Source organism: Phyllostomus discolor, chromosome 14, assembly GCF_004126475.2.
Source record: "Phyllostomus discolor isolate MPI-MPIP mPhyDis1 chromosome 14, mPhyDis1.pri.v3, whole genome shotgun sequence".
Taxonomy (NCBI): domain Eukaryota; kingdom Metazoa; phylum Chordata; class Mammalia; order Chiroptera; family Phyllostomidae; genus Phyllostomus; species Phyllostomus discolor.
In genome coordinates, this window is record NC_040916.2 from 27,848,339 (window position 1) to 27,865,071 (window position 16,733).

At 45.6% G+C, this 16,733-nt stretch overlaps 1 long non-coding RNA gene and 4 other non-coding genes across 5 annotated transcripts; 4 read left to right on the forward strand and 1 right to left on the reverse strand.

Moving 5' to 3' along the window:
* The first annotated feature begins 3,550 nt into the window (after nt 1-3,550).
* TRNAK-UUU lies at nt 3,551-3,623 on the forward strand. Its single transcript has one exon. It is a non-coding gene; the product is annotated as a tRNA-Lys (tRNA).
* Nucleotides 3,624-5,793: 2,170 nt separating this feature from the next.
* TRNAL-CAA lies at nt 5,794-5,900 on the forward strand. Its single transcript has 2 exons — nt 5,794-5,831; nt 5,855-5,900. It is a non-coding gene; the product is annotated as a tRNA-Leu (tRNA).
* A 736-nt stretch (nt 5,901-6,636) lies between these two features.
* On the forward strand, nt 6,637-6,718 carry TRNAS-AGA. The gene has a single exon. It is a non-coding gene; the product is annotated as a tRNA-Ser (tRNA).
* Nucleotides 6,719-7,574: 856 nt separating this feature from the next.
* LOC118498213 lies at nt 7,575-12,361 on the reverse strand. The gene is made up of 2 exons (XR_004900741.1): nt 10,654-12,361; nt 7,575-10,347 (listed from the first exon to the last, which is right to left on the reverse strand). It is a non-coding gene; the product is annotated as an uncharacterized LOC118498213 (long non-coding RNA).
* Nucleotides 8,651-8,722, forward strand: TRNAQ-CUG. The gene has a single exon. It is a non-coding gene; the product is annotated as a tRNA-Gln (tRNA).
* Nucleotides 12,362-16,733: the final 4,372 nt, after the last annotated feature.

The following is a 16,733-nucleotide window of genomic DNA, read 5'->3' on the forward strand; positions in this document are numbered from 1 at the left end:
AGACATGCTCACGCTGGTGAAATAAGTGGATACCTCCCTCTGAGATTTCTTCTCATAATGATGTGACTTAGATGTCTTTTGTTTTATGAAGGTAAAAAGAATGCATTCTATAATGTTCTACATAAACTAAGATCTTGGTCTTAAAGTTAGGATTTTAAGTGTTTGCAGCTTTGATATTAAATGAGTTTTTCTTCCTGTATAGCTTTTAAATTACTAGGCAACAATTTTCCACCTACAACTGTACCTCAGCGAAATTGCAATCCAGCAATTCATGGCTGGCCTTGCCTGGTGTGGCCAGGAGCACTTTGAGGTGCCCCGTGGTAGGAGGCAAACTACATGCCTCTCAGACTACTGGAGCATCTGCATTCGAATTCTGGGCCATGCAGCAGCCACACATAGAAGCAGACATCAAAGTAGCAAGACAACAGATTTTAAAAACGCTGTTGAGTAGAGGAAAACAAAATCAGAATCAACAGTGCCAATGATAATTAATATCACACGAACCAACATTTTTCAAGGGTGGGTTCTTCTCTAAGGGCTTTAAATACTTTAGAGAAGATGTATACGTTGGAGAAAAGGAAGGGCACAGCAGGGAAAGGCATGTTTATGAAACAAAGTAGAAGTCAAAGTGATCCTTCATGGACCAATAACACAAGAGGCATAGTCAGCCACGTTTGAAGAACTTGCCTCTGGGATCCTGAAGTCTCCTTTCCCCTTCTCCCCATGACAAAATTTCACTGGAAAAAAATACCAATGAAAATTTGCTTTATGGAAGTTATGGGCAAAACTTCAGTGGCTTGTAATTCTAGTATTCACGCATTTAAGTTCTCTTTTTCTTTTGGTTTGTAACACCCAACTTCAGGGATGCCTGCACATGATCCATGGCCCACTGGACCACACAAAACATGTTGAGAGACTTTGAAGAAAGCGATTGCAGAGTATTGAACCCCAAGAGCGGGGACCTTCAGAGCATGGGTCTGGGGCGGGAGGTGAGCTGGTGACTGTGACATGGTGAGAAATGTCATTAGCAGAATAGAAACTGAAAGACCATTTTGAAGCTAAAGATCAGGCAGTAAGGAGCGAGTGACAGGCATGAAACATGCATCCATAATTCTTGGAATCGAGCTAAACAAGTGCTTGGTTTCATGGAGCGGCCCACCCACAGGCCTCAGGTTAGTTTTGCAGAAATAGCATTTGCAGTGAGCTTCCGAATAGTTTTAGAGAAGGCCACTAATGTGCCAAGGTCTAGACCACAACTGTCCTCATCACATTTCCAAGCCTTCTTTTCAAGACTTTCCTGCAGGAGAACCTACTTAGGACTACAAGTCACCGGCTTACAAGACCAGAGGCCAGTGCTTCTCTATTGTAAGGATGTGGTTTTGCTCTGTAAATGCAGACAGGGAGGTTACTGGGAGTGAAACCATCTGGGGGAAAGGCTTCTGGTTTAGGAGGTCAACACAGCATCTGCAGCTTCTGTAGCAGGAAAAGTGAAAAAGAGTAGAAGCTGTGCCCTGCAAGACTCTGAGGGGAAACTGAGAGGGAAAGAACAGCTCAGAAAAGGAACCAATCAGCATCTTGTGAGGGTGGAGTTTACGTAGTAAAAAATCACCCTTCTGCATTCAAAATATTGGTGGCTAGGCTTATCCCAAAGTGACTTTTTTCCCCTCTGTATTTGGAGAATAATGATATTCTGGTTTCTTAAGAAGTTTGGAATATGGATATCCCATCTTTGTAAAAATCCACTTAAAAGTTTCATCTCTCCAGTAGCAGCTTCTATGTCCAAGATTTTTTTTTTTTTTACATTAGAACAATCCAAATCATACAAAAGAATGTAGCCTATAACCATGAAGCTGAGAAAGGAGAAATCTGGTTTTGAATTAGCAGGCAGCTGGTGGCCATGGGCTCAGGTGTGAAAAGATTTCATCAAGAAATGATCACCTTGGGTTTTGATAACTACCAGTCCAACTTCCCAGAGATGAAAAGGGAAAATGACTTGAGTGAACTGAGAAGAGCTTCAAATACATCTGAATAAAAGATAGTCACCTTTTCAAGCGTGCTCCTAGGAACATCCTTGAAAGTGAGAGAAGAAAGGCAGCCAGCGAGTGCGTGGGCATTATCTAAGAAATGAAGAAATGGAAAATGCTTCAAACTGGCTTTGCAGGATTCCTTGTGTGGAAGAACCGGGCTTCTCTGACAAAAACCCATCCCTACAAATCTGTGCAGGAAATCCAAGGTGGCTGAATTCTAAGTTCCTGGGAAAGAGTTTCAGAGCTTTGGTTTTCTTGAGTAAGTTGCAAAGATACACTAAGAGATTTCAAGAAAGAAATGTGGGGGCAGACCCAGAATGAAAGACAGGGGTTAGGCTAGATGGGTAGAAAAGGGGGAAAAGAAAGTTGTGACAGAGCTGAATGTCTGTTAAGGCATATTCAAATTAATAATAAACAAGGTGTCCACTTCTGAAGAGCAGAGTGGCCTAGTGGAAGTCATAACCCAGAGGTCAATGGATTGAAGCCATACTCTGCTAGTGTCCAATCAACGCACATTGCCTTGTTATATTCCAAGATCCGCACAAGAACACCAGGCAGAAAAAAACAAATCCTATCACTCATGACAGTGATGCTGTTGCTTTGTACTTCTTGTCCTTTTTTGCATGTTGATGAAAATTAGCCTTTATCAAAATTGTGTCTTTATTAACTTTTTTAAAGCAATATTGTATCGGGAAGCAAGGTAGCATCCTGGTAATTTTCTATATGCTGCAATCTTATCACTGCTTCTTTGCTGAGGTGCTAACATGTCTCAGAATGAAGATCCACAGTGACAGAGGCCACCTGCCTGATCCTTTCTGTCTAAATAGGATGGAGCTCAAGATAAAGTGTGAAATTTAAAAAAAACAGAATGGGACAAGGGTAAAAGTGGACTCTCCGTGTGCTGGTGCATTGCCCATGGCTCCACTTTCATGGGAGGCAAGAGTGGGCAGAGACATGGCTGAAATGGCAAATGCAGGTGGAGAGATGAGTGGGGTGAGGAGGAGAAGGAGAGGAGACTGAGGGAAAGGGAAGAAAGGTGGGCATGTTGAAAGTGAGAGGTACACAAATGTTGAAGTGGGTTTTCAGGGAGTTAGTTTTCCAGACAGAAGCATGGCAATAAAGATTCCAGGAGACCCCAAGTCTGAAAGAAAACAACAGAGAAAAGAATGCGAATTGACCCTTCTGCCATCACCAATTTTAGATGCTCCTGAAGCTAGCTAGCTCTTCCCACTTACTGAAATCCAGGGTCAGGGGCCTGTGTGTCCCACAGACCAGCAGTCTCCAAGGCTCTGTCCGCAGCATTAACTGCAGGAATATTCCCCACCCTACTGGGGTACAACTTTCCTAGTCACCCCCCTGCAATAAGTACTCTCTACCAACTGTCTGTGAAATGAAGAGAGAATTTAGGGTTAAATGGAATGCTCAATACTATCCAACTCAGTGGCAGCACTGAAGCCAGAGGATGGGACCAATGTTCCTGGAAGACTATTGATTTACAAAATAATAATAAGCTTCTCTTGAGAGCCTGGGTAGCTCAGTTGGTAGAGCATCAGACTTTTAATCTGAGGGTCCAGGGTTCAAGTCCCTGTCCAGGCGAGCTCCCCCATTTTATTAAGGTCAGTTAATAAAGTCCAGGTAACAGAGCTGCTTTATGAACATTTCCACAAGTGGGGACAACGTAGCAGACAAAGACACTGCCCTAGAATACTTTAAGCTCCAGTGTTTTCATTAATTGTCCTTTCCCACTGTTAAAGGAAACACTTCCTGAAGTTTCTAAGAGGAGTTGAAAAGGAGGATCATACAGAAGTAAACTAGTGATAGGATGATTGAAAACTAAGTCAGTTTAAAGTTCTCTTGAAATGAGTCATTAATCTGGGAGTGGAGGGGAGCAATTTGGGTGGACCCGGCCAGAATGTGGGAGAGCAGTGACTTCTAGGTTCTCTGAGATTCCCCACGGTCTCAACAATCTCTTCCTAGGCGGGAAATTGGTGTCACCTTGCAAAAGACTCTGGTTGAAAAACATTTTGAAATTGTCTTAGCTGTCATGTTTTGTGTTGACATTAAACAGTTCCTGTTGTTTTCAAGGGGGTTGGGTTAGGGTTGAAGACCCCAGTCATGGCCTTCTAGTACATGGTGTCTGTGGACTGTGCCTTAAATCACGCCACTGGGATCATGCAGGTACTGAGACTTCAGTATGTTCTTTAATTCTTTGTTTTTAGCCAAATAATATGCCATCAAAACACTGCACTAACACAAAATCCATTGGGTTAGTTCTCTCTCTCACTCACTATATTATTAATTTGAAATAATTAGGTCCATACCATTTAGAATCTCTGCCCCATTCTTGTTTTCTTTATTAGTTTTGTGAATACATGTCTTAGTTGGCCTTTAGCCAGGAATGCAGTAATTAAATGAAGCTAGATTAGACCTTAAACTCGGTAAAGACGATGAGTTCCTCTAGCTCAGCTGCAGTTGGCTGAAGTAACAATTAAAATTCTGCCTGGATAGGAACTTGAATTCTGGGCCCTCAGACTAAAGTTCTGATGCTATACCCACGGAGCTATCCAGTATCCCACCGTAAGTGATAGCTCGTCCTATAAATAAGTTCCTTAAGTAATTTATATCTTCAGGAAGGGCTGGGGACACCCATAGCTTCAAAAACTGGCAGGATCTTCCAAAAGTGTGGCCCGGCCACCTAGGTTGTTAATCACAAAGCAGACAGTTTACTCTGCACATTGCATTCATTAAGCAGCTAATTACTGTGCACAGTTTCAGGGAGAATGAAGATTATTCCCAGAGTCAATTATTGCCAAAGGGCATTCTTCAGTCCGGGCAGAAGCATCGTCGGAGACCTTATTTACTCCTCACATAGGTTTGAAGAGCGACGCTCAGGCTCTCTCACCAAGCCTCAGGGGTACGCTGAAGACAGGAATCTTCCAGAGAATGAAAAGAAGCTTGTAACTTTGACACAATGCAGCGTAATCAAGTCCGAAGTCCCCTCCCATATTTTTCCTGCAGTTTCAGAATGGAGCGTGTAGGTTCTGTTAACCTAAGAATAGGAGGTCCTTCAAAGTGAGAGGCAACAAGTATTTATTTGAAATCAATTAAGAATAGCTCTTTGGGATGCACTGGCTCAGGCAGAAGCCCAAATAGTGTTCCGATTAGGAGACAAAGGCAAGAGGTATGTGTGAGCCAGAGAAGGGGAACGATGACATTTGTAGAAGGAAGGCGGCGCTGTCGGTGCAGAAAAGCTAATCTAGTGACGCTAATTCTAAATGTGTTCTATTTTCAATCTAATAGTCATCATATCTGCTTTTCGTTATCCTTGAAAACAGTTCTTTGGGGCACAATGTTGCTTTAGGCTCAGTCTAAAGTGATTTTGTCCTGTTTTAGTATCCAAAGATTTGAGACCTGAAGCGGATAAAGGCAGTCCCTCTGGAGAGGCAGCTCCGACTCCATTCTAAAGTGGCTCCGTTTCTATTCTTTTTTCACAGGTCTTTAGAACTCAGGGAGGAGAAAAAAAAATCCAGGGCTTTCCCTAACTGCCCCCGGCCCCAGTTTTTCTAACTCATTCAAGGACAGAAATGAGCTGGCAGACGGGGCAGGAGCAGTCTCCTGATACACCCGCTCCTCCCGCCAGCGCCACAGCGACAGCCTCCGGCGTCTCCGAGAACTGGTTTTGTCCCCGCTTGGATCTCTCAAACCTGCGTCGCCGCGCGCGTTCTGAACACACATCAGTCATCGCTCACACTCTAAAATCGAGCTTGTCAGGATGGCCGAGTGGTCTAAGGCGCCAGACTCAAGCAGCCGCTTCCCGGGTTCGGGCTTTCTGGTCTCCGTATGGAGGCGTGGGTTCGAATCCCACTTCTGACAAGATGTTTTGTTACTGTCGTGTTCGCTAGAATTGCTGGGAGGAAAGGAGAGGGTACAAGGATCGCACAGGAAGTGAAGCTCATGGACCTAAGCTTCCTGGAAGTTTCATCTTAGCAGGTCTAGAAAGTGAAAGCGTGTTGGCGCTTTGCCAAACACGGCGAAATGAGTACTTTTGGTCCCTCCCCCTTCTGCGTAGTCTCAGCCCACATGTCGAGGAATGCGGGGTGAGGGGTCCAGGGTTGGTTTTCAGGATCGTTTTTCTCTCCCTGCACCTTGGACACTTGAATCAGCGGCAGCACGGGTTTCCTTGGAGATCGGAAAGCGCAGTGACGTTCAGCCAGGAGGCTGGCCTCCTGCAAGTCCTAGCACAAGGGTTGGTCCCACCCAGGCCTAAAACCGGAGTCACCCTGACTCCGCCTCGGTGCTCAGTGGTTTCAGCTTCATTTCAGAGAATCCAGCATTCAGCACGAGCCCAGCTCATCCGCGAGGAAGCAGGAGCTGGCCGATGAACTGCCCCTAACTTTGCTGGAAAAGGAAGATACCTGTAAAGTGCATTACCGTGCTCTCAGCCTAGTGCCTCTAATGTGGGGCTGTCGGAGAGTGTGACCTCCCACCCTACGTCTTATTCACCTGAGGAATTTGCCCAACTTGCTAAACGCACATTTCTCTACACAGAAGTCTGATCGTCACATCTATCTATTCCCTTTCACAACTTAAGGATACCTCCCTTCCGCCTGTAGTCGTGGCCGAGTGGTTAAGGCGATGGACTAGAAATCCATTGGGGTCTCCCCGCGCAGGTTCGAATCCTGCCGACTACGAATAGAGTCACGTTTTGCTAAACCGCTCACCGTTGAGTTCCCGCAGCAGGAGAGAGCACCTGGACCTGTTTCAGACCACAGCGGCTGCAGGTTTCTTACCTAAACGTGTCCTGTCACATTCCTGCAAAACTCCAGAGCCCCTTCTCTCCCACGTGTCCACGTGTTGCCCACAAAAAGCCAAGTAAATAGGATTGTTTCCTCAAAAACTTGGCTCAAAGGACAGTGCTCAAGGCTTGTCTCCAAGTTTCTCTCTCCCAAACCCTATTAAGTAAGCTATTTCAAAAAGAGACAATTTCCTGAAAGTGTTACTTAGTAGAGAATAGTTAGTCAAAGTCTCAAAAGAAACTATTTTTTACTTTATTTTAAAATGTATCGTAGTGTAAAATTGGTGATAGGAACTCAGGAAAAATATTTTTATGATGAAGAGATCAAGATCTCTGGGAAATTAAAAAATATATATGATTAAAAAAAACCGTAATTAGACTACCCAGGACACTGGCTATAACCCACCATAGAGAATAGCTTGTTTACGAGGTTTTATCTCTATATTTTGCAAGTGCTACTTAGACATTCCTTTAAAATTACTTTCTTTGGCTATGTTTTGGATCTACTCCCGTGAGTTACAGGATAACATTTTCTTCAGGCGCTGGAGTTGTATTGGGCGAACATAGCCCAGTCTGGTACAAGGTCCCAGGCCTTAGAAGTTGTGCACTATAAGGGTTTTGCATGGAACAGATGTTTTGCAAGTTCCTTGTATTTACGTGTTCGTTTTAAATCGCCGAGGCAATTGGAAGGAGAGGTGGGTCCTTTGCGCGTTTGCTCATCCGGGTTAGCAGGCGAGGTCGGTTCTGCGTTCTCTTCCTTCGACGAGCGCCCCCGAGCGCAGCGGCGGCCCAGCGAGGCGCTCGCAGACCGCCAGCGGTGTTGGTTCAGCGGGGATTCCCTTGGTTGCCTCGCTTAGTTGTAAGTTCTCTTCCAGTGTGTAAGAAGTCGTTCTGCAGTCCTGGGAGATGGCTGCACACCCCCGCTGGGAATCCCACCAGCACGGACTCCCGGGAGCATCCGGCTAAACCTGCGGGGCGTCCTGGGTGCGCAGGGCAGCCGAGACTACGCCGAAGGGGGCGGGACTCTGCAGGGCTGTGGAGGGTAGACTCCGGGGAAACCGCGTTCAGGACCTGGAAACCTGTTCTGCAACTGGGTCCCCAGGAAAAGGTCTGCGCAACAGCAGTAAGCTCATCTTGAGTGCAGTTGAGAGCCTTCGCTGGGCATCTGCTTCGCGATGGAGGCGAACAGATGACCTTGAAATGCGGCGTCTCTGATACACTCCTTATCCATCGCTACATGTGACAAAATTCAGACTTTTTCTTCAAGCACAACTTTCCCATTTTGTCTCAAACACATTTCTATTGCAAATTTTCTTCTGTGGATTTGCCAGAAGTCGATACATTAAAGCTCGCTTTCTTACAGGAATTAGACCTGATAACTACCTACTCTAGATAGAGAAAAATATCTCATGGCTGAGATTTAGCAGACTTGCAGATAAGAGACATGAAATCTCTAAATTCAGTTTACCTGTCTGTATAGGAACTAAAAATACCAACCTCACCAAGTTTTTAAACATTAAACCATATCATCAATAAAAGACGTTCAACCCAGGGATGTTATATCCAAGAAATGCTTGCTCATTGTTTCTTAACGAAGAAAGCAAGGAGTAAGACTACTAACTTTCCGAGTTAATTGTAGGGGGATGGTAGACTTCATAGGTTCGGGTATTCAGCAAAAAAAGAAATAAAAAAAAGATAAAGTCCCTTATGATTTTCTTCAAAAGAGTGTCGTGAGTGGATGTAGATTGAAAACGTTAACTGACCTACTACGTTCAGTAGAATTACTCTAACCCATCATGTAGAATTATGGAGACGAGTTCCCACACGTGGTTCCATGGTGTAATGGTCAGCACTCTGGACTCTGAATCCAGCGATCCGAGTTCAAATCTCGGTGGAACCTGTATTTCAGCTTTTGATTTTTCCCTGCCCCTCTCTCTGGGAAAAGTATTTTCCACGTTAAATGACCTGATACCTCCTGACACCTCCTGAGTTCCTGAAGCCCCAACACACCTACATCTGTGAGGATGCAGGAATGAAATTCCACCCTGGTTTAATAGAATTTATTTTATAAGGAAGAAAAGAGCATCATGATGTCAGAGTAAGAAACACTGACAACAAATATACACTTTGTGATACAATATTTGACCTCTTTTGAAGAGAGATGAAGCTCGGTGAGGACTACTTGTGCTAATGAGACAGAGATTCACTGTTTAGTCATGGCCAAGTGGTTAAGCCAGGGAACTAAAAATCTATTGGGATGTCTTTACACAGGTTCCAATTCTGCTACTATGGTCAACACGTCACTTGTGTGGGAACTGGCTGTTTCCCAGGAAGGAAAATCTCCCAAGGTGATAGTTCTTGGTCCCAGTGAAAAACTCCATATGTCTCTCTCATAATAGTACTTCTCCACCATTTATTACTTTTTAAAAAGGGAATTAGAACACAGTCCTAATAGTGTTTTTTCCTCCCCTACCATCCCCAAGAGAGCCTAGGCTTTGGTGATGCCTTCGTGTTTCCTGCAGTCAAAATGCTGCATTGAAGGCAGCCTTTCCTACAGAAAACAGTGTTTGCTTTTCAAGTAGTTGGACCCTTCTACAAGCATGTAGAAAATTCCAGGAAATCTTGGATCATCTACAGGAAAAGCCAAGACTCAGAGCTAAATGGTCACCAAATTGTAAATCCAAACTGGGTATCGATAAGCAAACCACTACACATTTCAAGAAATTAGGGAAAGGCATGTTCTTTGTAATTCAATCAAAAAGAGTCAACAAAGACATGCCAGGCTGCCTTGTCTTGGGGTCAAGGACAGTGGTGAAGAGAGACGGACTAAAAATGAAGTGAGGCTTTGACTCATTCTGGGCACAGATTTCAGATGCAAAATCCCATTATATGGTTAACAAGTATGAGTTAATGTATTTAAGGGATGCTAACCACAGTTGAGTCTCTTCCTAGGAATCCCTAGGAAGATTAGATCTATCTCTGCCTTGGCAGCTTGCCATTCAGCCTCTCCCTCTCTCGCTCTCCCCCCCCCCCATTTTTAAATGAAAAAGCACTCTCCATTTCTGAGAGCAGCTGTATAGCTTCTTTCTTTATTACTTGATAAGTTTACCCAAGGATTTAGCAATTTTATCTCTCTTTTTTTCAGATAAAATTTCAGCTTTGTAGATAATCTACATTTATGTTTCTAGTCTAAAGCATTAAATGAGCCATTTTCTTCATTTCCTTCTCTGAGATTTCTTTGTGTAATATTTGCTGATTTTCTATTGTTTTTCCAATGTGTCACTGGATCAATGCTGTTCAGTCTTTATTTTTATATAATATGTAATTTAAAAATCCATCTAACTGTGTTTAGCTACACAAAACATTTTCAAAGTAATTCTTTTGATAACATGTATATCGGGACCCACAGAATGGAGAACATCAAATGTCCTGGACCATGTCACGAATCTATACCCAAGTCAGCCTGCACTTACCGGAAACATCTCACTGTCAAGGTGAGGTAAGTCCTTGGCCAAATCATGGTCCCTGAAACCAGAAAGACGGAGGTCGAAGTTACTGGTATGTTGTTTCAGTGGACAAGGGCCATCTTCCTCAAACCCCACATTGCCCAGTCCTGTGCTTGTCCTTCCTTACCCCAGCATCTCTTCTGACTTCTTCCCTGCGGCTACGCCCGTGGGTGTCCACCCTCGTCTCTCCCATCCTCTCCCTGCTTTCTCTGCTCCTCCTCTTCCAGCGTCTCCGACTTGAACACTTTTCCCTCCGTTTCCCTCCTCCAGGACAAGATGGAATCACATCGACCCACCGCCTGCCTCCGCCCACACACGGAGATACCTTTATTCCAGGTTCTTCTCTGACCCTCTCCTCCACAGTGGACGGGGACTTCATCCCCTTTAAGGACTGGATGCCCTGCAGTGGAGAAATGTGCACGGCCATGGTCACGGTCATGGACATTCATGGTCATGCTTCTCAGCTTCATCATGTATTTCCAAGCACCTCTGAGAGTCCAGCAAGCAGTGAGGGAGCAGGCAGTTGAGGTGGAAATTAAAAGAAACTGAGGGCATCTTCCGTTATTTGGGGAGCTTTGAACGTAGTTGGAGCGGTGAAAATGAGGTGACCCTGTCCGAGTAGAGGACAGGAAGGTTGCCGGGTCATTTGCATCCCCTCGAGTAGAATTTTTGCTTCGTGGTGAAGGAAGCAGAGGCCAAACGTGAGAAGAAAAACCTAGCAGAGGATGGTTTCGATCCATCGACTTCTGGGTTATGGGCCCAGCACGCTTCCGCTGCGCCACTCTGCTCACAGCCAGGAAAGTGAGGGTAGTTTACAGCCTCAAATCTTACTCACTTGTCCAACACCTACATTTCCATGCCAAATGTGGTTTCTGTCTTCATTAATTTTTTCTTCCCTGTATCCATCTGCTCTGCGTTTCGTCGTCTTTCCCACCCTACATTCCAAGTCACTGTCAGTGTCATTGCCACACAGCTTCCGGCAAATCTTCAGTCCATTTGGGTTCCAATCCTGGATGGATCCCTCCCCAAGACATTACCACTTCCAGTCTGGGAATTACTTTGTGAGAGAATGGCGTTGAAAACTCTTTTTCTGTTTAGTAGAGATTGAGATTACACACCCAGACTGTGCAGCAGGACTCCCCTGGCTCACTGGAGCGTTCAAACATCAACTCTGCTACTTACTGTGATTTGAGTGAGTTACTTAAGATTTCTGTATCAGTTTCTTATCCTTTAAAATGAGGACGCAATGGTTTAATATGTTTCAAAGTGCTTAGAAAACATCCTCAGCAGAGAGCGATTTCTACATTAAAGGCTGGATTTTATTTATTTTGCTAGATAAATATCTCAATCAAGGCAAAGAATGTTTTTCTTGATGTTGTTTTTGCGAAAGTAAAACAGGTGCAAAAAATGTGCACAATTCTTAAGCGTTTGGGTCTGTGACTTTTCACAATGTCCAAACACCAGTGTGACCCAGAGCAAAGTATGTCACAACCAGCAGCCAGAAGGTCCCACAGGACCCCACTTTCCACCAAGATAACCACTGTCTTCTTATCTAATAACATAGGAAACTTCTCCCCCCAAAATGTATACAAGTACAAGTGTCCAGATTTACTATTTGTGTGTTTTCTCTCACTCAGTAGTATATTAAGGGCTTGTTGACTTGTATTGCCATACAGAGTTCCATTGTAAGAACACGGCACAGTCCTCTCACAGTTACTCTGCTGTTGAGAGCACACAGTTGCATGTAAACGGCAGTCCTTGCTCTGAACAGACCGGAGAGTCACTGGGGTCCACAGAGTCCGTGTCGTTTTCCCCTTCCGGATCCCACTTTGAGGTCACGTGAGCCGGGGATTCCCAGCCAACCATTCCTAAAAGGGGGACAAAAAACAACTAGAAATAACGGCGCAGAGAAGAGTAAGTCCCGCCAAGCTACGGACTCCGAGCGCTTGGCCGAGCGCTCACTGGGGTAACCACCACACCACAGGACCCCACGGTCCGGAGCGCGGCCGGCATCCTGCCGGGTAGGACGCGCCATCGCGTCTGGACGCGCGAGTCCTCCTCCCTTCAGGGGCGGAGACTCGCCCCGGGCTCTCGCCCTCTGCCGCCCCGAGAGCCGCCCCTTTCTCGTGCGCTCGGGCTCCCGGAGCTCCCGGAGCTGCAGCTACTGGGGCTCCAAGGGAGCGGATGGCGGCCGGCGCTTCTCCGCAGCTGGTCGGCGCGGCCGCCCGGCCGCAGGGCGGCTCCACGCGCACCGTCCGCTGCGCGGCGGCGGGTCCGAGGCCGCTCCCGACCCCGCGCCGGGACGCCCGGAAGGGCCGCCGGGAGTGCTGGCGTCGGTTCCCGGAAACGCTCCGCCTCGCTGGGCCTGAGGGTGGTGCGCGACGGAAAGCTCCAGCGTCTCAAACCGGGGCTTGTCTGACGGAGCTGCCCCCTGCCTCTCCCAGGCTCCTCGGCGGAGAGTCCCTGGGCCCGGAAGGGGACGTGAGTGTCCGGCCCGTCCACCGCCGCCTGGCCACGGTGGGGACACGGCCGGGGATGGAGGGCGCTCGGCCAGAACCGAAGGTTGGGGACCGTCGGAACCGAGCGCTGAGCGGAGAGAAGCAGGCGCCTTGCCGGAGGGTAACACCGGCAGGGGGCAGTACTGGGGCCCCCACACGACCCCTGGGAGGGAGTCGCGCGCCACCCGGACGTTTTTACTGCGCGGACACAGCCGCTCCGCCGGAGGAGGTTCCTACGCAGGAACGAGCCGCTCGTTAACGCGGGCGCGGGCGGGGCGCAGGGTGCCCGCTGCGCGTGAGTGACGGAGGACGGCTCCGGCCGCCTCCCCCGCCCGCGGCCTCTCATCCACTCCCTCTGCGAGAGGCCGCAGCGACTGGGAGGAGCTACCTGGAGTAAAAACAAAAACGTGGCCACAGGAAATTATTTCTTCAAGTGAAATCAGAACTCTGGCTTGCAATGTGCAATCCCCTCCCCTCCTCTGTTAACGAATGAGCCATACGATCAGACCCAGTGATGCAGCCTGCACGGCCGACCCCGCGCCTCAGAGCGTGAAGACTGGCAGTTAGGAAGGAGAACTTCCATGCGGACTGGTGTGTCCGTGCTATGGGCTCAGAAGTAAGCAGGGCACCAAGCACTGGCTCTGCCCTTGGAGATTTGGGGTTATCATGATGGGAAAGCCAGAAAGTATTAATAAATTAACACCCGCATTGGAAGTCTTAGGGGTACTGAAGGTAACTGGGGGCTGATAGCGTATTCTTCAAATAAAAATAAGAACTGGATGTTCACTTTTTGAGCAGAGATTGAAAATACTATTTAGAAGGGAGCCTTGGCCCTCACCTTCGCATATATAAGATACAAGATGGGAGCACAGTCGGTGGACTGGTTGCCGGGGCGGCAATTCCATAGTGAAAGTCAAGGAGGAGTGGAGGGAATGTTGATGAAGAGACCCCAGTCTAAGCTAGGGCTTTAGGGTCCCACGTGCCCGCTTTGAGCTGTGAAAGGCAGGGAGCAGCGTGGGTGACTTCAAGGAACACGAGATTACCTGGGCTTCCGCCCTCAGTGTAAGTGTGAGTGTGGACTGAGGTCCGTTCCACATCGCAGAAGGTGCTGGTCAGTCTGAGGGAATTGGACCGAAGTCTTTGTGTTCACTCACAGGCATTTTATTTATTTTCCCCCAAACAAAATGCTGCTGGCTAATTCTCCCTCCCCCACTTTTTTTCACAATAAAGAATTTATTAGTGCAAAGATTCATACCATATTTTTTGGCTCTGTATCATATTGAAAAAATCTATGAAACCCCTTTTTCACAAATGTGCCCCTAGGTGCACACACCTACCATTTTGCAAACTATTTCAGAGGGCTTGTGAAACACTTGAATTCCATGGACCTCAAGCTAAGAGTCTTCCGCATTGGACTTTCTCCTCTATGTCATAACCTAAGTTTTAACTAAATAGGAAACAAGTTCTGTAAGAGATTAAGCATCACATTGCTAAAGTAAAATCGTCTCTTAATTGTGGCTGAAAGTTTCAGTAATCTGGGTCTTGTAAATTAGGTCAACGTTGCATCTCTGACTGAAGCCAAGATACAAGCTAAACTGGTTCTCAGAGGGCTCTTGAGGTGCAGATTCTGGATCTGCTGTTTGGGGAGATGACTCAGACATAGGTAGGCCAGATGGAATCGAGAGGAATAGGCCCATTTTAATCACAGGGTAACAAAGGAAAATCTTTGGTCAAATGGGATAAAATCTCAGAAGTCTGGAGATGCAGAAAAATGACTAAAATTGTACATTTGGGTAAGTCTAAGTGAATATTGACTGGATAAAATCATCTGAATGTCTTATCCAGGATAAGATGAATATGAACTTTAATACATGTCAACAATGACATACAAGAGTCAACCAATGAATGCATAAATAAGTGGAAAACCAAAGCAATGTCTTTCTCCCTCTCTCCCTCTCACTTCTTCTTTCTCTCTAAAACTCTGTAAGTAAAAAAAAAATTAAAAATACTTGAGTAATAATGTCTGCTTCACATAGAAAACAAAGGGAAACCCCCCCACAATCCTAAAACTCAGAAACTACACCAGCAATACTTTGGTGTATGCTCTCCCACAACCCAGATATTTATAATGCAAATGTTTTCCCTAATTGAAGGGATACAGTATATACATTTTTAATTTAACATGAAAATTTTTCACTCTCATTAAACATTAAATTCAATGTTAAATTTCTCTTCTCATTTAACATTATATCACATGCTTCTTCCCTGAGCTATCACAAACTTCCAAAATATTGTTTTAATACTTTGTAATAATCTTACAGCTATGTACAACCTAAATTAAATAATCATTCCCTTCCCCCACTGTTGAAAATGTTATTTTCATTTTATTGTTATAACTAAAAATATCATAAATGTCTGTGCACATAAATAATATGCTTTAGATTGCTTCCCTGAAAGTTTTCTCTAAAATTAGCTTCCCTGGGTGGAATTTAGAATTTGTTAAAGTAGCAACAAGGGCCTGGTTCCAGATGGAGAGGGGTTTTGTAATAGCTTCTCCCTATTCACCTGGTCCCTGGGCTACAGCTGCCCTCTCTGGGGAAGGTGAGGAGGAGAGGTTTTCCTGGGGGATGAGTTCTTCCAGCATCATTTCCTTCAGCTCTTAGACCCTTCCTGCTTTCTCACCTGTATGTGCACTTAGGTTGGATTTCGACCATTTCTGCAGATCTGAACCTGCCGTCCTCTGTAATTAATTGCCTGTGTCGTTCACTCAAAATAAATCTGTATATGTACACATCCTATTGGTTCTGTTTCCCTGGAGAACTCTGACTATGGACAGTCTTTTTTTAAGCACATGTAATATAAATATCTTCTCTAAGATTTGCCTTGTACTTGCTTACTGGTAGCTAGTAATGAACAAAATTTTCCAATGTTGGCGAAGCCTAATTTATGTATAAATATTTTCTTTTGTGGTGACTTCCTTTTTGTGCTGTTTTAGAAATTCTTGCATGCTCCAGAGTCATGAAGAAATTACCCTAAGTTATCTCTCAGAAGCATTATTGCCTTACCTTTCATGTTTAAATATACAGTTCATGTGATTAAGTTTTGTGTATGTTGTAATTCATTTATTTCTATATCGATATACAAATGAGCCACCAATTTATTGAATTTCAATTTATTGGAAACAAAAACAGTCTTTCCCTAAAGCACTGCAGGATCATCTTCGTTTTAAATCAAATGACTGTATGAGTGGGTCTGTTTAGGATGTGTTCTTCCACGCCAATGTTTAGTTATCCATCCAAGGAAGTGCCACACTGTCTTGATTGCCATGAGTTTATAATAGCCATTTTTTTCCTGTCAGACGACAATTCATAAAGTCTAACATTCACAAGCATATTGCTTGGAGCTTCAGATCTTGTTGAAAGGAGCAATGCTGACACTCTTCAAATGCTCCTGGAACTTGGTGTCTCCTCTTCCCACAAGTGTGTGACCATTTTGCCATTGGCCTCCACACATCTGATCTTGTGGAGGCTCGAGTCCAGGGGCATCAGCTTGGAGTTGCCCAGGTGAGCCAGTGCAGCTGGATGGAGCACACACAGCCCCCAGCCGCGCCATTTCGGTATCATCATTCCAGGGGTTGATGTCTAAGAGGATGGAGGACTCAAAGCAGTTACATGGCCGTTTGGACCTTCTTGGCATATGGCCCCAGTAGCTCTATGTGCATGCAAATGGAAGGCAGAGGCCAGGCAACATGTTCTTATTAACTCCCAAGGAGTCTTCTAAGTCCCTTGTGACTTAAAACCAGGTTCTCCTCTGGGCCTTAAAGTAGCTGTGGCTTTCATATCTTTGAATGGCACTAAAGTGTTTCTCTGGTCATCGCGCCGGACTGGGAGCGACGCCAGCAGGAGAG